Source organism: Labeo rohita, chromosome 2, assembly GCF_022985175.1.
Source record: "Labeo rohita strain BAU-BD-2019 chromosome 2, IGBB_LRoh.1.0, whole genome shotgun sequence".
Taxonomy (NCBI): Eukaryota; Metazoa; Chordata; class Actinopteri; order Cypriniformes; family Cyprinidae; genus Labeo; species Labeo rohita.
In genome coordinates this window covers 36,099,669-36,124,086 of record NC_066870.1, presented here as the reverse complement: position 1 = coordinate 36,124,086, position 24,418 = coordinate 36,099,669, and the positions used below count along the sequence as shown (strand labels likewise).

Sequence of the window (24,418 nt, the reverse complement as noted above, 5' to 3'; positions counted from 1 at the left end):
CTGTTATACCACAACCTTGTATGTATTTTTATTTATGTTTTATAAAGATTGCATTGGCTTACATTACAAGCTATCACAATTTCACTTTAATTTTTGGTCATATAAATAAAAACGACACCAAATTGCATATTTGTATGTATGTATGTATATACTTTTTTTTTTTTTTTTTTAAATTTTGTCTAAATGTTCAATAAACAGTTCAAAAAACGTTACACGTTCAAATTTATGAACAGGAAGTAGTTTTTTTTTTTGTTTTTTTTAAATTATGCAATTATGTACATATTAATACAAATATATACATCTCACTACAGAAATAGAAAAAGGGTGTACAGAGAGAATGAAAAAAAACCCACAAAAGAACAAGTGCATGTACATGGGTGAAAAGGATTTATGCCAGGGATAAAAGACAAATTAAACCATTTAATTAACCAAATTAAATTAACACAGTGCTTCATAGGTCTTTTTAGCTTTTCTTTTTCTAATATTTTGCAAAGTAGTACCATATTGTTTCATTTCTCTAATAAAATGTTCATAATTTGACTTAGCTTTAATCCATTTCTTTACATGAATGTGATATTTTCCAAGTAAAACAATTAGTTGCGTGAGGAAATTGTACTCTTAGAATCAATAGTATCTTTTACAAAAAAGAATACAACATCATACATTTGTATTAATGTACCAAACATTCTAGAAATGAAGTTAGAGACATCTACCCAAAATAATTTTGAGTATACACATTGAAAGAAGAGTCACAGACTCTTTAACAGCACCACAAAACTCACAAGAGTTTTCCAGATCCAGTTCAAATAATTCTTTAACAGGGTAAATTCTGTGTAATATCTTTATAAAAGATTCCTCTTTTACTTTATTGCTTATGAAAAACTTATTTGTTATTGACCATACTTTCGTCCACTCAACGTTTTCATATTTAGATGACAAAAGACTGTTGAGCATGGCACAGAACAGGAAGTAGTAGGCTACCGTACATTCGTGCAAACTTTTATTTTGCCTCACGTAAACGTCAACGGCAATAATTAAAACTTCCGTAAATATTATAAATAAATAATCATAAAAAATAATATTTTCTTTAAAAGAATGAATAATAAATATTCGGAGCTATAAAATTAATAAACTAACAACAAATAAATAATACACAAGTTAGAAAATAATGCACAGGCTTTTAATGAATTCACAATTTAATTAACAATATTATTCACTCAATATATTTACTTTTTATTTATATAAAATACAATGTAATTTTTATAGAAAACATACCTTTTATTTATATTACCAGGCATGGCTGAGTCGGATAGTGAAACGTCTCTCGCGCCTTCATGTCAGCGAGTGGCATTTTTGCGGCGGCGACGTGAGTGACGCACACTGAACGCTTTGGGGCAGGTGAACCGTTTAAATTGGTTTCGTGCAAAAGATAAGCTGCTAACTACTCGGCTCTGCTTTCGCATAATGCTCTCTCTTTCTTTTAAAATGTCAACGAGTGTAAATGCCAACATCATCACATCTAAAGGAGTGAAGGCTGTCAGGTAAAACATGAGCTCATTTATCACTGACTCCACCATTGACTGATCACATCACAGGCCTCTGTAAATATTTAGTTGATACGTGGGTTAACGTTACGTTTTAGCTAAATTTAGCGGTAAATATCATCATGGAATGTCTGAATTTTCATCTTGTAAATTGTTATAGGTACACAAAATTTCGGCGATATTACGGGGTAAGGTTAGGGTCAATTTTCTGCTATCAATATTGCAGACGGCACAAAACAAAACACGTTTGTTTTCATATTAAACATGTCAACAGTAATTTTTTATCTTAAATTCTAATAAAAATATAATAATTTAACCTTATGTTGTATTTAAAAAACAAAAAAACACTGGGTACATTTTTTGTGTTAGGGCCAAATTGACACACATTCATTTTCATAGAATTTTTTTCTATGAAAAAAATCAATTTAGTTGTCAGAGACCAAAAAACAACAACTTTTTTTTGAGAAATGTAATAAATCCTATCAGTTTTTTATCGTCTTATTTATTTATTTATTTATTTATTTATGGTTTGTTTGTTTTTTCTTGATTTAACCATAAAATTTTATGTTCAAAAATTAGCTGTGTGGACACACACACACACACACGTTTGTTTTTGTGAATTGTGGGGACTTTCCATAGACTTCTATAGATTTTATACTGACCAAACGATATTGTCTATCCCCTAACCCAACCCTAACCCTAAACCTAGCCCTCACAGAAAACATGTTTGCATCGTTACACTTTCAGATAAACATCATTTACTATTTTTAATCGTTTTTTAACATTGTGGGGACCGCAGGCCACAATGTCAAAAATTTCTGGTTTTACTATCCTTGTGGGGACATTTGGTCCCCACAATGTAGCAAAAACAAGTACACACACACACAATTGTCATGACTACTGTTTGTGACTATTTTTACACAAAGGTGCAAATTGCAAGTAAAAATGTAACTATTTGTACTTAGTGTAAGTAGTGTTTATTGCTATATGTATTTTGTTTGCTTTTTTGTTGTGTCTGGCTCTCCAACCTTTGTGAGCGTAAAATGTTTTTTTTTTGCAGTTCTTTTCAGAAGTGCAGCAGTCTAGTAATTGAGTTACTAAAAACAACCTCTGACCGATTTGACTCTGAAACTCAGCTAGATATAGAAACAGTGAATTTTCCTTGGATGATTCTGAAGACTAGCAATCCTTAAGTCTAAAGTTCTCATGTATTTCATATTTTGTTTGACAAGCTACAGTGAACGTTTTCTGTTTTTTTTTTTTTATTTCAATCTTTAGTGATTTTTAAATTGTTGATTGAATTTATTTATTTGTTTATTTATTTATTTATTTATTTTTTACAAACATTGTACAGGCTTTCCAAAAAAACATCTGTGTTGGAACTTTGCATGCTCATTTATACTAAATGAGAAATATTTATAAAATTTAGGAAAATATTTCAAGCTATTTGAAAGCAAGCTGACCTCAACACAACAGGAGGTTAAATTAATTTACTAATTAAATTATTTTTAACTAGTAAAAAATGCATTTAATTTTATTCTAATAATATTTATTTAGTATAATTTTGTATAACATTATATAACTTATTAATAATATGTATTTATATTATTTTTTTCAAAAATATGTTACTATACACAAAATCTCGGATTTGCATGACTAAGGTGTCGTCTGTTTTTGATGTTGCATCCCTGCTGAGTTTTTGGAAAACAATGAACGCAGCTTCTGATTTCGTAGAGAGGTGGGCGCACGAGTGATGTCACAGTCACATTGCCGCACTCTTGGAGATGTGCACTGAAGTGATAAACATTCACATTTAAACAAATGCAGTGCAGTCTTTAAGTCAAAGCATAGCACTCTGCTAATGAGCTGGTTAGATTAGAGAAACACATCAAATGTGCATAAAAGTGGCCTCCAGGAGTGCCATCGAAAAACTGTGGTACACTACAAAATAAATAATCTGGAAATATAACAACAACACAGGCTTTAGCAAAGCACATCAGACGCGTATCCAGTGATCCTTGGCTCGGATGCAGTCACAGTCATTCGCTGTGAGCGATAGCAAGACTCAGAATACCTTAAACCAATTTGGAAACCACATCACTTTCGTTGTGCCGTGAGCCGTAAGTGTGGCCTTATCTTACAGCGAAACACCCTTCCTCTGCATCACACGGCCCCTGGCCAATTCAGACTTAATTGAAAAGGTTCACTGCAATTTGCAAATAGATGGCAGAGCAAAAAAAAATCAAAACAAAGCAAAGCAACTGGTAAAAATACGAAAACAGCCTCTTGAATGACCTCTTTAGCTGAAGGGATCTCTGTAGGGACTCTTGTGTTTGTGTCTGGTGTCTGCGCAAACGCTGACAGTGCAATTCTGGCTGCAGAAGGTGAGATTACGAGTCAGGCAGAAAGACACACAGGAACGTTGATTACGATGATTATGTTTTTTTCTTAGGCGATCTTTACACGATAGAACCTCAAGATCTGAAGTTTACTAAATTCTATAATCATTTTAACTTGCTTCATTTGTCTGTTCAGCTATTTATCCGACACACAAGATGTCATTGACTCATCATTTTCTCATCTGGTCTATTAAAATTAGATTTTAATTAGCTGTTTAGATCAGCCACAAGGAGAAAATGTCCTTACATTGTCATCTGATTGCTTTCGTGTTTTCAGATTGATTTGGCTATATCTTAAACACTCTGTCCGCAGTCATCCTGACTACTGTAATCATACACTATCATTCAAAAGTTCAATTTCAGTAACATTTGTAATACTTCTATTCAGTAAGGACACATGAAATTGATAAAAAGTGCCAGTAAAGGCATTTATGTGAAAAAAGATTTAGATTTCAAATAAATGCTGTTTTTTGAACTTTCTGTTCAACAAAGAATCCTGTAAAGGCATCATGGTTATCACAAAAATATTAAACAGCACAACTGTTTTCATTGTTAATAGTAATCATAAATGTTTCCCGAGCAGCACATCAGCATATTATAATAGTTTCTGAAGGATAATATGATACTAAAGACTGGAGTGTTGATGCAGAAAAGTCAGTTTTGATCATAGGAATAAATTATATTTTTAAATATATCACAATAGAAAACAGTTATTTTAAATTGCAATAATTTTTCACAATATATTACTGTTTTTACTGTTGTTTATTAAATAAATGCAGCATTGGTGAGTATAAGATGCTTCAATTATATAATTTTTTTTTCCACCTGCATCCCCTGCTAGTTCCAAAATGGCATCGTCCTCCTGGAAGTGACATCATTTTGGAGGGAAAACAGCAGCACAAACATGTGTAAGTATGATGTATTCTAAAGGGACTTTTGCTTGTTGATGTTTTGTGGTGTTAGTTAGTTTAGGTCACTTGATATTAATAGCTGCTCCTCACAGTTTGACCAATTCAATTTCTCTGTCAGCATGAGAGGAAATTTGCAACACATTTTATTTTTGTATTAAGGTGTATTTTGGAGTAAACAAGGATATGAAAACAAGGGTGGGATGTTTTGGTGAGAGTTTTTCAGGCTTCGTACAAGGTGTTTAAATTATTTGTATCACACCTGTTGCCGACACATAAACGGTCCATTTTAATTATGTGCTTTATTTTGTTTATTAGTATAACTTTATCTATTTATATTTTTCAGAATTTGAAAGACATTTCAAAATCTCGATTTGAAGTCCTTGAAAAAAAAAATAGTGCTTGAAAAGCCCTTGAAAGTCCTGGAGTTCATTTTACAATGTCTACGAACTCTGGTTTATGTGTAAATCAATCAAAATAAAATCAATAATCTGGATTAAGAAAGTAAATGGGATCAATTTTGATTTCCTGTTGACAGTTTAAATACGACTTTTCCAAATGCAGTTTTGGAGTTTAGAGTCAGTTTAATGATTGCAAATTATGCAGTGTGCATTACCATGATATGACTTTGCTAATTTGTTATGTCTGCTTTATTTTGCTATGTGTTCTACCTAGCAAAACCAAATAGTACAAAATGTTTTAGTTTCACTAGTAAGCACACTTATAAATTCACTAACTGTCAAATATATATATCATCATATTATAATCAGTATTCAGGAGGTACAGGATCAATCCATTTGATTCATTTCATGTTTAATATTCATTTGAGTTTCGAAAGTGAAACTTTATGTCTGATTATTTAGTACTTTGAGCTCAATTATAAATTTATCATGCCGTAATGTGAATTTAAATTGCCCACATTGAGGCGTTATACTTTATGACAATTGACGCCACCAACAATGAACCTAATTTCCTTCTTTTCAAAGCTACACATGCATTATCACATGTAATTATGCAAAAAGCTTAAAGCGGTTAGAAAACTGACGGTTGAAGGTGAGAAATGTCATGCACTTGTCAAGCTGCGAGAGCTGATACCGTGGAGGTGTTTGGCTCGGCTGAATGTTCACGTGTTGTCCAAGGTTCATATTTTAAGTGGTTAGTTGGAGGTGGTTTTACTGTCAGTTGCCAAAAGAGCAAGGGCAGCTTTAAAAAGCCACACTTGGAGGGTCACATTAGAATCAGGCCAGTAATATCAGAGTAACTGAGGCCAGAGGAGACTGTAAGTGCTGTCCAAGAGATCGGCAAACGTCTCAGCGGCACACGATTCAAGCTCCATTACAGACATGATATGCCAGTTTTGCCACCGCTGGGACGAAGAGCTCACCACGTTCTGTCCCAAAACAACAAGCTAACGGCCCATTAACCGTTGATGGCCTTGACGTGGACAGCAGCCGTCTTGACATCTCCAGAGAGGACGGGATGTTCTAGAAACCTTTCTGCAGGGTAGGGATGCAGTATCAAGATGGGGTTTATTAGTGAATCTTTGACAGCAGGGTTGTGTGCCATTAAGAACTGAATGAATAGAGAGTGCCTGAATTTAAATTGAGTTGGAATTGAGATAGCAAACAAGCTTGCAAGAAAGATTAGTTGAAATCTGAAATTGAGTGTGAAGATTTTCAAGATGTTTCATAGTGTTTTTAAGGTGTTTAAAGAAGTCAGCTTCCAAAACAAAGATTCACATATAATGTACTCACCCCCTTGTCATCCAAGATGTTAATGTCTTTCTTTCTTCAGTCGTAAAGAAATAGTTTTTTGGGGAAAAAATTTCAGCATTTTTCTCCATATAATGGACTGATATGGTGCCCCAAATTTGAACTTCTAAAATGCAGTTTAAATGTGGCTTCAAACAATCGTAAGTTGTAAATGATCCCAGCCGAGAAAGAAGGGTCTTATCGATTGGTTATTTTCATAAAAATAATACAATTTATATACTTTTTTAATGTCAAACGCTCATCTTTTTTCTGGTTCATGACAGTTAGTGTATGTCAAAAAACTCCCATCTCATGATTTCCCTCAACTTTAAAATTCATCCTATATCGCTGTTTTACGTTTTTGTTAAGGGTGTTTGATCATGTTCACTTTGCAAAGACTGGGTCAGTACTTCTGCAGCGATGTAGGATGATTTTGAAACGATTTTTGAAGTTGAGGGAGAAAATACAATTGGAGTTTTTCGAAATACCTTAACTGTCTTGAGCCAGAATACACAGAGTTCAACGAGAGCAAGGCAAGACGAGCGTTTGAGAATAAAAAGTATTTAAATTGTACTTTTTTTTTAAATGAAAATAACCGATCGTTTCACTAGATAAGACCCTTCTTCATGCTTCATGCCTTCTTCACCCTTCTGCACCCTAAGACTCCAGAGATTCAAACAGTTGTATCTCGGCCAAATATCCCATAGATCCTTATGACTAGTTTTGTGGTCCAGGGTCACATTTTATCATATTTAGTAAATTAACTTGAAAGACTTGTGAGTAGAGTATATTAATCAATATTAGATGCTTTCGTTAAAGCCATCCATTCACATTGTTTCTTTTTGTTTCACAACTTATTTCTAAAACAATCTTGTTTGCTAGCTGAATTCATGGTGAAAAACTGCATTACCCATGATGCTGTATAGAAAATTCCACCCAACGAGTAAGCGAGTAAGTTGCACCAAATGAGCTTTATCCATTGTTTTTAATTTGATTATGCCATTTGCAATGCTTTGAAATCATTAAGTAAACAGTCTTCTGCATTTCAAATTTTCAAATACTTTGAAAATAAATTGGGCAGGGTCTAATGCAGTATATCACAATTTGATAAGTTCCTCTTCCTGTCATTCCAATTCAGTTCGGATTTATGAACTGATAGGGAGGCAGTTTGTCAGTTCTTAATTTTTTTTTATAATCTTAACTGACAGCGACATGGAAAGAGGGACAGGATTGCGAATTGTTGTGGTTGAGTTAATTATTGACTTGAACATTGATGTGATGCAGCAAAAGGGAACGGCAGTGACGTACTTTATTTTTTTGTTTTAGAAATGTTCAAGTTTTTTCGCTAAAGTCTAATATTTGGGAGTTTATTTAGATCAAAAACCTTCAGTATGAGCAATACCTTAGAAAACATTAAAAATTAAAGCACTAGAAAATGCTGTGAAAATCTTATTTGAAGGTCCCATGACCACTTTAGAAGCCAATTCAAAGAAACTCAATTCATTCCCAAAATGCAAACTCAGCTGTTCTGCTGAGTTGAGAACATTTATTAAGTTCAGGGACAAGGAAGGATTCTCAAAAAGTGTACAGAAGCAGAATTTATTATAATGGCATAATTGAAACCCCTTGCAGATTTTACATCCCAATTAGTTCGAAGTGTCAGCATTGTATTTGCTATGGTGTAAAATCAAAAACAATTTCTCAACTGGTAATGTCCTTAAAGTACACCAAGACCAAATTCATTAGAGTGCTCTTCAGAGCAGACAGATCCAAAATCTTGTGTTTTGATTCTTGTCCAGCCATTGGTCTATGATGGGACAAACCACAGCATGAAACCTCAGGTTCTTTTCTTAAGAATATGAATGTCGTATATCATATTTTATTAGCTCTGTCCACCCAGCTGCAATTTCCACTGACGCTGTTATTAATAAGCTTATCTTCTATTTTAATAATTCAGAATGTGTGAATTTTCTCAGAAAGAAAGCAGCGTGAGTAAACTCATAAAGAATGACACTCATCCTGTAATCCCCAGGTGAACCTTTGCCAATTATGTGCCCTTATGCCACAATGTACAGTTAATTTCCCATGATGGATCTCTTTCACTCTGGCTTAAAGTATAGGTGTTGGGTGCTTAATTATTGAGATTCATGCCAGCGTTTTCAGCTGCCCCCTGAATAATAAGAGAATAATTTTTCACAAGGATTTTATCTTATGAGTAGGATGTCATGCTAATCGTATCATTTATTTTAAAGTACAAAATCTATTGAATAATGCATGTGTTTTGTTGTTCTTGTTGTTTTGGGAGCAAATTCTGTACAAAATGTGCCTGTCCATAAAAAGAAAATAAATAAAATACACTACTAGTCAAAAGTTACGATTTTATCCAAAGTACAGCAAAAACAGTAACATTGAAATATTTGTACTATTTAAAATAACTCATTTCTATTTGAATAATATTTTAAAATTGAATTTATTCCTGTGATTTCAAAGCTGAATTTTTAGCATCATTACTCCAGTCACATGATCCTTCAGAAATCATTCTAATATTCTGATTCGCTGCTCAAAAAACATTTTTTTGTTATTATGCTGAATTTTTTTCAGGTTTCTTTGAACAGAAAGATCAGAAAGAACAGCATTTATTTTATTAAAGCATTCTTGCTAAGTAAATGTATTAATTTCAATCATTTCTAATTTCTAAACTAATAATTTCTATTTTGAATAAAATTAAAACTGACTTCAAGCTTTTGAATGGTATAGTGTATAATGTTACAAAAAAGCTAACAACAATAATCAAAATGTTTCTTGAACAGCAAATTAGCATATTAGAATTATCGTGACACTGAAGACTGGAGTAATGATGCTGAAAATGTAGCTTTGATCACAGGAATAAATTACTTTTTAAATTATATTCAAATACAAAGCAGTTAAATAGTAAAAATATTTCACAGTATTACTGCTTTTGCTGTACTTTGGATCAAATAAATGCAGGCTTGGTGAGCAGAAGAGAGAAAAAAAAAAAAATATATATATATATACATGCATGCATCAAATCTAATATAGACATATAGGTTGTTTTAAGCATCTTTGAGAAGTTGCCACAGTTCGTCCTTGGATTTAGACTCAGTTGCCTCAACTTGCCTGTTGTTGAAACTTTGTTGTGTAACTCAGATCGTGTGTCTCGTTGAGTAGAGGTGTGCTTTTTACTTTACTGAGTGACTTACCACTGAGCAACTGCATTGCAATGCCCTGGCAGTCACCCATAACACACTAGCATCGCGTGGGTGATTTTTCACATGTAAACCTCTTGCGTGTTGATAACAGACTATCAACAGTATTTCAGAGCAGCTCTTCGTCAGCCTGTAAGTGAAATTAAAGCAGCAACATTTTGAAATCTCACACAGAGCTGAGCGCACATCAGAAATCAATGATGATTTAAAGATTTTTTGACAGCGTTTCAGGCATAATCCGCTGTTCATTAGAGCAGATCAGCTCAGCGAGCATCTCGAGCAGGTATTTTAAGTCATGTCGATATCTGAGCTCTTTGAATGAGTTGCTCTCCGCTGGAGAGCAGCTTTGATCTGCGAACTCCCATTCTCCTGGTCTCGCACCTCCTGACTTTGCTTACAAATACACGCTTCGCTCTTACTTTGTAGAACGGATGGGGAATCTTCCGCGGACGCAGCGGGGGTTTGTTTTCGTCTGAAGTGAACGCGGGCGCTTCCCTGCATCCTTATTGATGAATGCCCTTTTGCTTCTTTTTTTTGTCCCAGTTTTATGCATGTAACCTTTCATGTATGTATTTTAGTGTACCCTTTTCCCCCCACCATAATAAGCATCTCTTCCACTATTACATTGAATCTGTCAGTCAGAAGCTGCTCAGGGGTAATAATGGAAAAATAGAAAAATGTTTTTAGAAAAATTGCTATTATTTAAAGCATAAAATGTTTTTGTTATAAGAGACAATAAAAACAACTTTGTGCATTAAAACCATTTAAACCACCTTTTCTGGTTTAAAAAAACTTAATTTTTAAAACTCAATGAATTTAATTTAATCAAATAATTATCATGAACTATGTAAAATTGTTGAAATTGATAGGTGGTTTTTTTTATAAAATGTAGTTTGAACATTTATACAGTGATTTGATCATCTCAGTGTGTTTGAAAGATTAAGGCAATTATAAAATTAAAATAAAATATTGTTTAATTTTCCAATAAAAGATGATCCTCTAAAAAATGCTTGGTTAAAAATAACCCAGCACTGGGTGAAATATGGACAAACCCAGCGACTAGGTTATTTTGACCCAGTGTTTGGGTTAAATGTTTAACCCAGCCTTCTGGGTAGTTTTATTTAACTGAACTATTGCTTAAAAATTACCATATTTCATGCTTAAAATAAACCCAAAATGGTTGAAATGAACATTTATTAATATGTTCTATAATTAAAGTAAATTATTTTTTATTATTGCTGATGCCTCTTGTAATTATGCGTTTGATTTTTAATTTACAACCTATTTGGGGTTTATTTAAGCCAGCCATTTAGTAATTTTAAACAATAGCTGCTGCGGAGTTATTTTGACCCAGCTGGTTGCATTAAATGTTTTTACCAAACATGTTGGGTTAATTTATTTAAGTCAGCTATTGCTTAGAAACTATTGTATTGCTGGTTTAAAATGGACTGGAACATATAAAAACACACACAGAATTACTAGAGGCAAGAGCAATATTCAAAAGATGAACATTTATTATTAAGCAAGAACACATGGACAAAATACAAGACAAATTGAATTTATTTGGGTGAATACAGCATCGTTTACAATATTACATACATTTAAACTTGTTTAACAAGCATTTTAGACATAAAAAATGTAACATTTAAAAGAATTTTAATTTCAGTGTATTCAACCGTTCTCTAAAAATATTAAAAATAACCCTGTTTTTTTTTTTTTGTCATTAAAGAGTGGATTATTTGTTACACTTAATTATTATCCTTTGCAGATTTTAAACAAGATTATAATTTTTATTTTATTTTATAAATAACGTTCCATAAATTATTTTAATATTTCACATACAAATGATTCAGTTTGAGTTTTATATTTGTTTATCACACAGACACACGTGCTGCATTCACGTGAGCCGTGAAAAATTGTACACTGGAGAATCTCTTCTGACATCTACTTATTATCTTCCCACTGGTCCTGGTTTTCTTCCTTTCAGATCTGCAATGTTCCTCCCTGCCGTTTCACATTCACCGAGTAATAAAGCACTCGCGGCACCCACCGCTGCGCTCCAGATTTGGAGGATTAGCTTTAGCTAATTAGCTTTAAGTAGTTTCTGAGCAATTATGCACTGGTCACCTTCAGAATGAATTGCAGGAAATTGAAGAAAATTCCTTGTCCTCGTTTCCTCGTTTCACTGTTCCTCGGAGACAGCACACTTTAGAGCTGCACGTGGCACTTCTTCTGGGAATCAAGAATGAGATTGCTTTATCTCAATTGCTTCTAGACAGCGTTGAGATTAAATAGAGATCAAATCTTTCTCAATATAAACTCAAGTGTTTCTCATCAAACTCTTGCAAGACTAAATTATCATTTTATAGCTCTATGTACGCTTAGTGTTATGATTTGCTCATTTGAGTGTTATCCCCCAGTTGATTTTTTTGGAGGAACAAGGCATTACAATGAAGTACCAAAAATGGAAAAGTTTCCAATTAGACAAATTTGATTTCAAAATGATCCCTGTTTGTATCAATCCATTAAAAATGACTAAAAGCGCTGTATTATGCATGCCAGACCAGTATGACACGTTTTAATTAAACACTAAACAGCTATGCACAGATGCTTTACTGCGAGAAAATGACATACATACGGTACAAAATAGTTAGATTTAAAGTACTCCTATTATGCCTTTTCAAATATGACCTTTCATGCAGAGTGTCATGTAGCTGTACGTGAACATAAACTATCTGCAGAGTTGTGAAGCCAACAGTGCACGATAAATAAAGTTATTGTCTATCAAAAAAAAAGAGTCGGCTCATAATCACCTGAACGAGTCGTCAGCAATTAGAATCTTATTCTGTTACGGCTATATGTCACAAAGTAACACATTTGCATCATGTCTGCCCACGTTCTACGTCGCAAACAAATTGCCCGCCCACAAACACAGTAAAATATCCATGTGGTTTATGTCATGTCGAGAAGACGCTGTATCCTACGCTGTGAGAGTAAATTTATTTTATATTCACTTCCAAAAGATGAATCTACAAAGACTGTATTTTCTAGCGATCGTTCAAAATATGTAGTTGTGTATGTTATGTTGTGTAACAACCCTGCACATGTCTTGCTAACCGGCTAACTCGCGCTTGTGTAGTTCTGTTGTTCGGCTGTGAACCCAATGTAGTCTAAAAAATTGTGATTGATGCAGCTTGACTGTCTGTCTGTCTCATTAGTTGGAGTAATGATAAAGGATGGCGCACGAAGCGGCTTCCACAACGAATGCGGAAAGTGTCGCGTTATGAAACCCATTCATTTAAATTGTTTCTGTGTCGACCAAAGCGCACCACTGGCGTGCACGCTGTAGTGACCAAACCCAGCAAGCAATTTTTGGTCTAAAAAACGAATATTAGCCGTTGAAACACAGCCTAGGCTAAAATAAGGTTGTCATTGGGCTGTCAGTGAAAATTTAATAGACGTCTATTAAATAGCCCTAGAATAGACTATACATACTATATATATATAGAAATAAAACCAAACACCTTGTAAACGCTGTTGACTTTGCTTACATGATGAAATATCATATATCTCACAAGTATTTTGCCAAAAAATGACATGTAACTAAATTCAAGATTATTTGGTCTAGAAGTGGGTTACAAATAGCTGGACTATATCGGGTCTATAGTTAAACTAGACAATGAAATGACGACTATTGCTTGCTGGGAAGCGTGATTTCTTAGTCACTTGTTTGGACGCCCTTACAGTAAGTTCAATAGTGCTCCAATGACGAGATGGTTTGATACGATGATGACTTAGTTTATTCTCAAAAAGAAGAAGAAAGAAAAAATTATGTATATTAAACAATTAGTATTGGCGTTATCCATAAACAAAACGCACTTAAAGTTCAAATGAGTTACCAGTCAACGCAGCGCTTTCTGCGTTTGGTGTGAAAGCCGCTTAATGCATTATACAATGTTAAAGTTTACAACATAGAGGTGAACCCGGTTCGCTTACATAAGCAAATTACGAACACTTTCCACGGTAGTCCGTGCTAACTTGTCAGTCAGCCACTTCAACCGTTTCATCGTCAAACTCCAGCTTGAATTGGTAAGGTAAAATCTATGCCATCTTTTCTATTTATTGACAAGTCTCCAGGGCTGTCATTCAGTTATGGCAGTGGGCGTATCGTTTTCCGACACGTGCACGCGGTAGACCAATCATAAAGTACTGCGCCATCTGACCAATGTTGTTCAACGAAATTGACGTTAGATAGTGGGGTAGTCTTACAGATTCTAAATAGGGATGACGTTTTTCTGAGCGGTTCAAGTAGCAGTTTTCATCCATAGTATGTCCATTTAAATGTCTGCATTTAGCTTCAAATGGCGTCTTTGACGACAGTATTCTATAGTAATATAGTAATATATTACTATATTCTATAGTAGTATAGTAATATTGCATTCCGATTTTGACAGCAAAAGGCACAAAAATATATTTTTTCCTCTTATTCCATAAATTTTACCCATTTACCTCCACGTTTTTCTGTGCGTGCAGCTGCAAGTGACATAACTGTGACATTTACTCCAAATTGGTCTATAGACTGAACATGTTATATGCACGTGAATGACATCACTATTTTCACGAATTTGCGTTTTTGTACTTTACCTAGAGACAATAACAGAATAGTTTTCCAAAACTTGCACACTGAAACCCATTTTCAGATATTTTTATTTTCAGGCCCCCAAAACGCAATTGTTTTGGAAATGAAGGCCAAAATGCAGGTTTTCCATTTTAGTTGAAAACGGTGTTGTGTAAATTCCCCCTTGGATAAAAAAGCACAGAGATCGCCTTGTGATTTAAAAAATGATGAACATCTAAATTATTTACATCACATCAGAATAATGCATGACTGATGCTGAAGCAGCCTGTGTCCAGTCTGTCCATCTGACTTCTTTGTGTTTTCCTGTCTGCATCCGTCAAAATAACCTTGCCCATCTTTACAGCCATTTCACGTCTGATATTTTCCGCTCCACTCTTCTCCATTCAGCTCCTGTAGTTAAGTGTGATTCAGTGAGCTGTAGCACGTCACGACACTTCCTGTCTTTGATGTGAGTGGTCACGTGTCTTCCCTGATGCTTGTTTTATATTAAAGAGAGTTCACCTAAAAATGAACTTTCCTCAGTCAATCCATGACTATTACTTTTTTTTTTTTTCTTTTTCTGTTGAACATAAAAAATATGACGTTCAGCCCATCATCTTTCACAGAAGAAAGAAAGTCATACACTTTGAACAACCCAGGCACATTGCCGGGCTCTATGCTTACTGTTCTTTTTTGGAGCACTTTAAAAATTTTAGGAGCGCCTTCTAATCAATAATCGAAAAATCGTTAAATAATTTGCCTTCCCATTACGAGGTGATATTTGACTCCTTAAAGTGATTTACAGGGGAATTTTGTTTTTACCTTTGTAGTGGCATTTTTCTAGCTTTATTAAAAGTATGTCATCTTTTATGTCAACATTTTTTTTTTTTTTATTATATTTTTTAAGCTTTTTAACATTTCTAATTAAAACAACAGAATAAGAATAAGTTATCAATCAAATGAAATCTGTATTGATAAAAATAATTTGTGCACAGAAGCACACAAAAGTGTTTAATGAGGCTCAGAGGTGGCCTAAGTACAATAAAATTTATAAATTCATCCTGAGATTAATGTTTTAAATATAACGTTTTGAATACAGAAATATTAAATGATTTAAATAACTGAAAAGATACTTTAAAAATGAAACTAAAATTGCCAGTAGGTGGTGGCAAGTCACTGATTTAATTACTGAATCATTCATTCATTTGATTCGTTCAAACGGCTGATTAATTCAGAATTAATTCAAGTGTCTGAATGGGAAATTGAATCATTGACTCACTAGATTCATTTAAAATAGCACATTCATTCATAAACGAAACACCACTGTGTTTGAATGGAGATGTGCAGCGGCTCGGTTGTGACTTTTTTCAGACTATTTTTGATGATGAAATAGAGCAAAATCAGGCAATAGTGTTATAGTCAGACAATGTCACTTAATATTAACTTCTTGTTTATTTAACTGTATTAAATTAATACCTCCATTTACAAACTCCCTTAAAAATCATTAAAAGCTGTCACTCATCTTAGTTCGTCATCTTTCACAAAATTCCATTGTAATCAATGAAGCTCTCTGCACTGCACAATGAATCTCTTATTTACACTCTCTCTACACTTTGTTTATGAAAGGATTCATGAGATATGTCTGTGAAACATTACGCAACGTTGCAAAAACACATAGAAACCTTTGAAGCTCCTCTCAGTGCAAACACAAATATGCTGATTTGGTCAGTCACTCATGGTGGTCCAAAATATTTTTTCATATAGTTGTACACAGTAGTTTTCAGTCGCAAATGCACTGTAGAGCCCTGCATTGGGAAAATGTGCCTCTACCAACATTTTTGCTAAACTTCGAAAAACACACCTACTGCAGTTTCTAGCTGAAATGAAAACTTAATGGCAGTAAAACACCAACAGCTTTTATTAAATTATTAATAAAGTGGTTCCTAGCACAGTACCCTGTTATTAACCCAAAATACTTTTAATACAGTGCATGAAAAAATGCATTTGCATGGCTTATCCAGTGTAAACTTGCTTGGTAGTGCACCCGGTACAGCATTACAATTAAAATGCAGAGCGCTTAGGTATGAGTCCCTTAAAACATGCATCGACAAAAGATCTAAAAGCCTAAAAAAAGGTACGATAGCATGGTTGCTGTAGCAAATGCATTTTTTTTATTTCACTTTATTGTAACACTATAGATTTAGGGTAGCTTTAGTGTAGGTGGTACTTTTAAACAAGATAACATATTAACCTTTTTTTTTTTTTCACCACCACTCATGGGGCATTTGATTTCCAAACTTCTGCGATACATATAACAGCCACTGTAATAAAACGTTGACACAATCTTGTTTAACAAAGAAAATGAGCTTACAGTGCTTATAATGTCACTGGACATTTCACTTTAAACTGATGCAAAACATGCATGAAACAACGTAGTAATATTTTTGCAAAAATGTCACCACAAATTTTTTTATACGTTTGAAACAACATGAGGATGAGTGTGTTATAACAAAATGTTCATGTTTGGGTGAACTATACCTAAAATGTTTCTATAAAAAACTATGTTAGACTCAGAAATACACTCAGGTTCAGACACTGTAAGTTTCATTATGTGCACCTGCAAGGAAATTGTCCGCAAGGGATTGACAGTGAGTTTACATGCATATTTTTAATCATCTTTTAAAATTTAATATAACAGCGACTTCTATCAGTGGATCAAACAGGACTGAATGTTCTGGTGACACAAAACAACTTTCTGAATGTGACAGCTCTTTAGTTCCCGTGGCCTCATGGGATAATGCAGTGTCAGTTATATAACAATTCAAACAATGCTGCAAAGAAAACATGTTTTGTTTGAGTTTTTCATTCTAAAAATTCAATATGACAAACATTTGCTCAAAATCAAAATTTTTTTTACATTCACTTTCATGTTGCATAATTGTGATAGAAGACAAATTTGATTTCCAATGTTTTATTCATTATATTAAGATGCATGTGTTGGGAACATAATAATGACCTTGACAGCTTCTTTTGCTTTTCCATTTACAGATTGTAAGATTGGTTGAAGGTAAGATACAATCTAATTTTAAACCTCTTTCAGTATTTTGTTTTCCATCTTTCATTTCCTCAGTTCTTTCTCAAAGAGCCCTATATGTCACAGTTGGCTGCTGCTCACCTCTGCTTCTTTTCTTCTCCTTGTTTCCCAGCTGTCAGTCCATATCCTGCTCTTATGGATTCATTTGCTATCTATCCATCTCTTACTGTCTGTCTTTTGTTAGTGTCTTGATCTGTTCGCCTGCTTTGCAGTCTAATTCTGTTTTAACTGTGATTAGTTTCTATTCCAGTGCAGTAACACTCGGGGGCATTTTCATGATTTAATGTTGCCAGGTCATGAACAAAGCTACAGCACTTGCTCATGTGGAACTAACTTTGACTGAAACTAATGAAAAATGCTGCTGGCAAATGCAAAGATGCATTTTTTTTTTGTTCTGTTGCCTTATCAACAAGTAAAGTATTCATATTTATTAACAAAAAATAAATAGATATTGCTTGCATGTGCACGGAAGTGTTTGTATTTGGCTAGGGTAATTTTCTTAAATGAATGGTTTACGTAAATATGAAAATTTAATCAGCTTGTTTCTTCATCAGAAGCATTACGTCACTTGCTCACCAAAAGATTCTCTAAAGTAAATGGGTGCCGTCAGAAAGACAGTCCGAACAGCTGATTAAATACATTACAATAATCCACAATCCACAATCAGCTATTCGGACTCTCATTCTGACAGCACCCATTTACTGCAGAGGATCTATTGGTGAGCAAGTGATGTAATGCTAAGCTTCTCCAAATCTGTTCTGATGAATAAACAAGCTGATTAAATTTTTATTTTTACGTAAACTATAATAATAATCCACAAGTAATGAATCAATTGACATCATGTGAAGGAAATTTAACTCTTTAATTGATGGACTGGTGTGGGATGAATACTTGTGGATTATGGTGATGTTTTTATCAGCTGTTTGGACATTCATTCTGACGGCACCCATTCACTGCAGAGGATCCAATAGCCATGAAGAAACAAACTCATCTACATCTTGGATGGCATGAGGGTGAATAAAATTTCAGCAATTTTGGCTGAATCATTCCTTTAACAATCTACAAAGAGTTTGTACAAAATAAACCTACAAAGCGTTTGGGATAAAACAACTATCTTCACTTTTAAATATATATTCATTATGCAAGCAGACAGGTCACACTGACTTTCAGTGAATAATGAGAAGCTTTCGTGTCTAATTACAGTGTGGGGATGAAATGTTTATCCATGGCTTTCTCACTTTTAAACAGATGAATTTAGGTTGTATTTCACAAGGTCATACAACTCTCTCTGCATCATTACAGCACAAATTTAATAGAAATATGTGCATAAAAGCGTATAGGCATGACTGGAAGTATGTACAGGAGCTGGTTTGTCATGCACATTGCACAAGGATTTTTTCAGTGGCGTAATATCTTTAGTTGATACTGGATTTTCAATACCTATTTCAGGACAGCAAATATAAACATGCACAAGAGTTAAACATTATAACTATGAACAAATTAAATTAAAGTCATGTAGCTGTCAGATTTCATGATATTGCACACATGCTATACTTTGCAGCTGTGTTTGCATTAATATTGCTCCTTTCAAAGACCGTTTACCAGATACCTTGCATTTGGCTTCACATGCACGGGAGCATGTGTTCATATCCACATATTACATTCAAAAGCAGCCGCCTGTCAGTCAGGTACAAAGTTGAATTGGTACTTAGTGCAACTCACCAACTTTGTGATCCGGTCGTGCGCTTTTTTTCGAGTTAACAGCTCACTGGAGGAGAAGATTGTAAATGAATAATGCCTTACATTTTAGTGTAGCTGTCTCTGAATACAGCACATATGGTACAAGTCATACAGACTGCTTCTGTGGAGGGGGTATTTGGAGATTGACAGCTGGAGTCACTGAAAGAGAACCACATGCAGATACGTTTAAGAAAAAATCCATATGGTTTTGAAATGACACACAAGGTGTGTAATAGAAAGATTTGTCCTTGAAATGCAATGTATAATGTGTGCATAAAATAATTGCGTTGCCCTTCATCATATTGAGTGAATGAAATCCAATACGTAATATTGTGCTGATTCCAAAAATAGCATTTTCAACATCTTTTGCACAAAAGATGACGCATTTCATAGCGTCTTTTCTTTTGACAATCATTTGTCAGGTGAAGAAGTCTTGTATTATCTCTACAAAGACACAATTCCTGTTTTCCTCTGAGCCAGATTACAACTATTTGTTCGAATTTCACATGATACTGAAGATGCTATTTTACGCCTGTTCATGATTTCCAGGTTACAACTATGGCCAGTGACAGAAGAAATTACAAACATGAACCTGAGATTTTCTGCTACATAGGTAGGTGTTTTTCTACATCCAAACTGTGAGAAAAAATTACAGATTTTGCGAGATGGGAGGAAAACTTATTTATAAACTTGTTTATGTAAAGTCCTTTGACATTAAATTGACTATTTGTGTGAATTCACAATGAACTCCTCACAATGCTCAGGGTGCCTCTTTAGGGTTATTTTGTGATGTACAGACTGCTCAGTTGTTTTTAGTTGTACGCCTTAAGCGCCAAATTAAGATGCATTTAATAGTTTGCGTGCTTTTGTAAAATTAAAAATCATTTTATATGTTTATTCTTTCATTTGCAGCACCTAAACCCAACCCTACCCTAAACGTACCTGCTTTATTTATTGTAAAAACTGACCAAAAAGCAGTATAAAAGTAATACAAATTAAAGCTACAAGCAGTGTGAAAGTGCATATATTCAAAGTCATTTATATATGCCAAACTTCCTGCTGCCAGCTGGTGGCGCTATGACTATAACAGAATATTGGCAGATAGATGTCTTCAAACCAGGACTTGAATATGAACATATGATGTTTGGCGCAGATTGAACATGGTATATTTGAGTTAGTGTAAAACAAGTGATTTCCTCTTGCCTGCAAGTGGCACTATGATTATAACAGTACATTGTCCTTTAGATGTGTTCAAGCCAGAACTCCTCGAATGGGTGAAGTTTGGTGCAGATTGAACATTGTATTGCTGAGTTATAACAACTTTCTTTTACATGGTAAAACATTGAACTTTGTCAGGCCGCCACAGACACTTTAACGAAAACTCAAGATCTTCGCAATTTAACATTTTGGTCAGAGTAGACTGGCCAAATATAATGTTGATGTCATTAAATCTCTAGGAGGAGTTCATGAGGAGGGCCTCATTCATGAAACTTCCGTAAATATATGAGTAAATTCTGAGTAATTTGCGTGTAAAACAGACCCGAGAACTGTCCTCCAGATTCACAATCACTTCATAAACATCTGATTTGGTAGTTAAACGTGTATGTTAATGAATTCAAATCATTCGTAAACAGGGGGCTCGTGCACGCTCATTCACAATTAGCATAAACCCCACCTATAAATTACCAGCTGCGCAAATTGCGTGTCCAAGAGCGCAGTGGAATAGTCTGGACTTTCTCAGGTTGAACAATAAATATTCAATAAGGTGTATCCACCAAAGAGCTTTTAGCCAACTAGTATATATATATATATATATATATATATATATATATCTGGCGCTCTTCTTAAAACGACCAGCTGTTGGCGCTTGAAAACGCTTTGGTGGCACAGGATTTTTCCAGCTGAGGCGCTATAGTTGTTATGATTTGGAATATCCACGGCGGCAAAGTATTACTGGTTGCTTATTTTAAAGAATTTTACTCAATACAAAAAGCAGTAACTAGTAATATTGACTTCTCCATTGTTGTAGGTAGTCATTGTACAAGTAGGATGGTTGGTCCATATTTGTCATGAATTTCAAAAAAATCAAAAAGACAAAAAGAGAGCAAGGGCAATGAACTTGTAATTATTATGGCAGTGCATCACAACATTTTACACCCCATTTACATGTGGTAGGGAGCAGGTGTACATTTCTTTTGTACTAACTAACATTTTGAAAATACAAGCATTTTCATGAAATCGAAAGTTTACGTAAAAATGTACACAAACATTAATTCTGCTTGTGTTTCATGAATGAGGTGCATTGTATGCCTGGAAGTTTGTTTAAATACAACACCTGCAAATGGCACAAAACTTGCAGAGAAAATTTAAAATGACTTCCTGTGTTACATATGTCTACGTGTTACATATGTCGAATTCCGTACATATATGTGAAACATACACTTCGTTAAAATTGTATAGGCGGCGCTGTCAAGCAATTTTGACACACCCACTTCTGATACCCATATCAGATGTAAAATTTCACCACTTTTGGCGTGTGTGCAAAGTTTCATGAATTTTTGAGCATGTTTGGGCCCTCAAAAAAGAGATTAATTTTGAAGGAGGGGAAGAAGAAGAAGAGGAAACTGAGCAATTCTAATAGGGTTGCTTTCCAAGTTTTTGAAGCCATATGATATGCTTATTAAAAGAAGAATGAAAACACAATGTTTTAATTGCTAAAAAAAAATAATCCCGCTCTGTTAACATGGCCTCATCTGATTTAAAAGATAATCCAGAGCCTTTAGCTTGATCCAGTCGGTCACAAGACACATGAGCCAATAGAGTTTCACAACCAAAACTTCCAGAATTTTTGAATTTGTGCAGAATTTGAGCTTTAATGTAAAGTTTTTATTGATAGTTTTGCACTTAGCATCAGGTTATATTAGGCTTTTATTGCAAAAAAATAAAATTCAAGATGCATGGGTTTGTTATCCACAGGTTATGCTAAATCGTTTGAGTTTACTCTTTCCTCTTGTGATACTGCTGGCGTTCATGTGCTGTGTATAGTCATCTGGTGTTGGTGTCTGTGTGTGTGTCACCCTTGGCTCTGGTCTGATGGCCTGGATTGTGTCTGTAAATGTTTTCTTGCTCTTTTTTTCCCTGGTGTGTGAACCTTGAAGGTCCAGATGAAAAATCAATACTTGGCCAGCCTCTCTAGGTCACCGTCGCAGACCGCCATAACCAGGGACGACAAAACAGACACTAGCGTGTTTAGTGTAAGTTTACCCAATACTCTCAGGAAAGAAAAATGACAAACGAGATCCAAAGTCAAAGTTTGCAGCCCATTTCACTTTTGTAATGTGATACATTTTCCACTAAAACTGGATGTATGGTGAATTTAGGTAAATCGTAACTCAAATAAATCTTCCAATTAACCTGAATTCATCCGTGTTTAACAGAGAATAACTTCATATGTGACCTTGGACCACCAAACCAGTCTTAAGTAGCACTTGTATATTTTCAGCAATGGCCAAAAATACATTGTATGGGTCAAAATTATCAATTTTTCTTTTATGCCAAAAATCATTAGGATATTAAATACGATCATGTTTTGTGAAGATATTTTGTAAATTTCCTACCGCAAATATATCAAAACTTTTTGATTATTAATATGCATTGCTAAGAACTTCATTTGGACAATTTTAAAGGGCATTTTCTCAATATTTAGATGGTTTTGTGGTTCAGGGTCACATATTCATTGGGAATTGGTGAAAAATAGTGTCTATTTTGATTTTATGTTGACTTTAGCGTCTCATATATTTCTCCAGCAACATAATAACATTATATGGAGTGCAGCTTCTCAGATGTTTCTCCTGTGAAAACTATCCAGTTAATTTCACATGTGTCTTGCAGAGTTTCAGAAGAGATCTCAACAATGTCTCAGATTTGCCAATGCACAATCAAAATTCAGAAATGTTTGAAATTTGTGATCCTGGACCACAAAACCAGTCTTAAGTAGCACTTGTATATTTTCAGCAATGGCCAAAAATACATTGTATGGGTCAAAATTATCTATTTTTCTTTTATGCCAAAAATCATTAGGATATTACGTAAAGATCATGTTCCATGAAGATATTTTGTTGATTTCCTATAAATGAGTAATATGCATTGCTAAGAACTTCATTTGGACAACCTTAAAGGCGCCCTTTTTTGCACCCTCAGATTTCATATTTTCAAATGGTTGTATTTCAGCCAAATATTGTCCTATCAAACAATACATCAGTGTAAAGCTTATTTATTCAGCTTCCATATGATGTATAATTCTGAAAAATTGACTGGTTTTGTGTCACATTTCTCATCAAATTCTTACACAATCAAGTAATCTGATCTGCTCTTCATATTAATTTTAATGCTCTATAAAATCAAATATAGACTCATTTGTGTCTATTTCCGTTTTGTTTTTTTGTTTTTATCTGAAACACAAGACAAAGTTAATACTGAAATGAAGCTCAATAAAAAACTCAATTAAGTCTTCTGAAAAATTAAAAGAGCAAACCTTTGAATCAAATTTCCAGATTTTTTCTCTTTTAATGTTGTTGTTTTATGTTGATGTTATTAATGTTCAAAGATCAAAACAATGATCAGATTCTATATTTATACATTTCAAAGCTCTGTGTTTTTGTGTCCATTTGGATTCTTTTTTAGTTGAAAAATCTGAGACAAAGTTGCAGGTTTTTAAAACTCAATTATGCATGTGTGCTTTTTAATGTTAATAAGTTGATGTTAATGAGTTTTTCGTCTGTATACTGCAGTGACTCAATACATACTGAGTGTTGAGGTCTGTAAATATGGGCCATCACCATGACGACACGACTGAAGGTTTGAAGGTCTTTGTGATTATAAATGTGAAAGAGTGGACATTAAATAAAATTTGCTTTTGCTCTTCATGCTAACAAGTTGCCAGATTGTGAGGTGGAAATGCTTTTCTTACAAATAAACTAGAAGCTGTAATTACCTAACGCCGTTGTCTGTTTCTTGCCAGCTTGTTTTTAAAATTTTGCACTTTTTAAGGGGAAAGAAAGCAGTAATGTCGTGTCCTCTGTGTTTTTTCACAACTGAGCGTGTTCATATTTTCCTGTGCTGATCAATGAACTATCTT

The 24,418-nt window shown here is 34.2% G+C and overlaps 1 long non-coding RNA gene across 1 annotated transcript; it reads left to right on the top strand.

The window, feature by feature from the left end:
• The first annotated feature begins 1,380 nt into the window (after window positions 1-1,380).
• LOC127172785 (uncharacterized) lies at window positions 1,381-24,178 on the top strand. The gene is made up of 6 exons (XR_007828673.1): window positions 1,381-1,541; window positions 4,785-4,851; window positions 17,496-17,514; window positions 19,831-19,894; window positions 22,440-22,535; window positions 24,072-24,178. It is a non-coding gene; the product is annotated as an uncharacterized LOC127172785 (long non-coding RNA).
• Window positions 24,179-24,418: the final 240 nt, after the last annotated feature.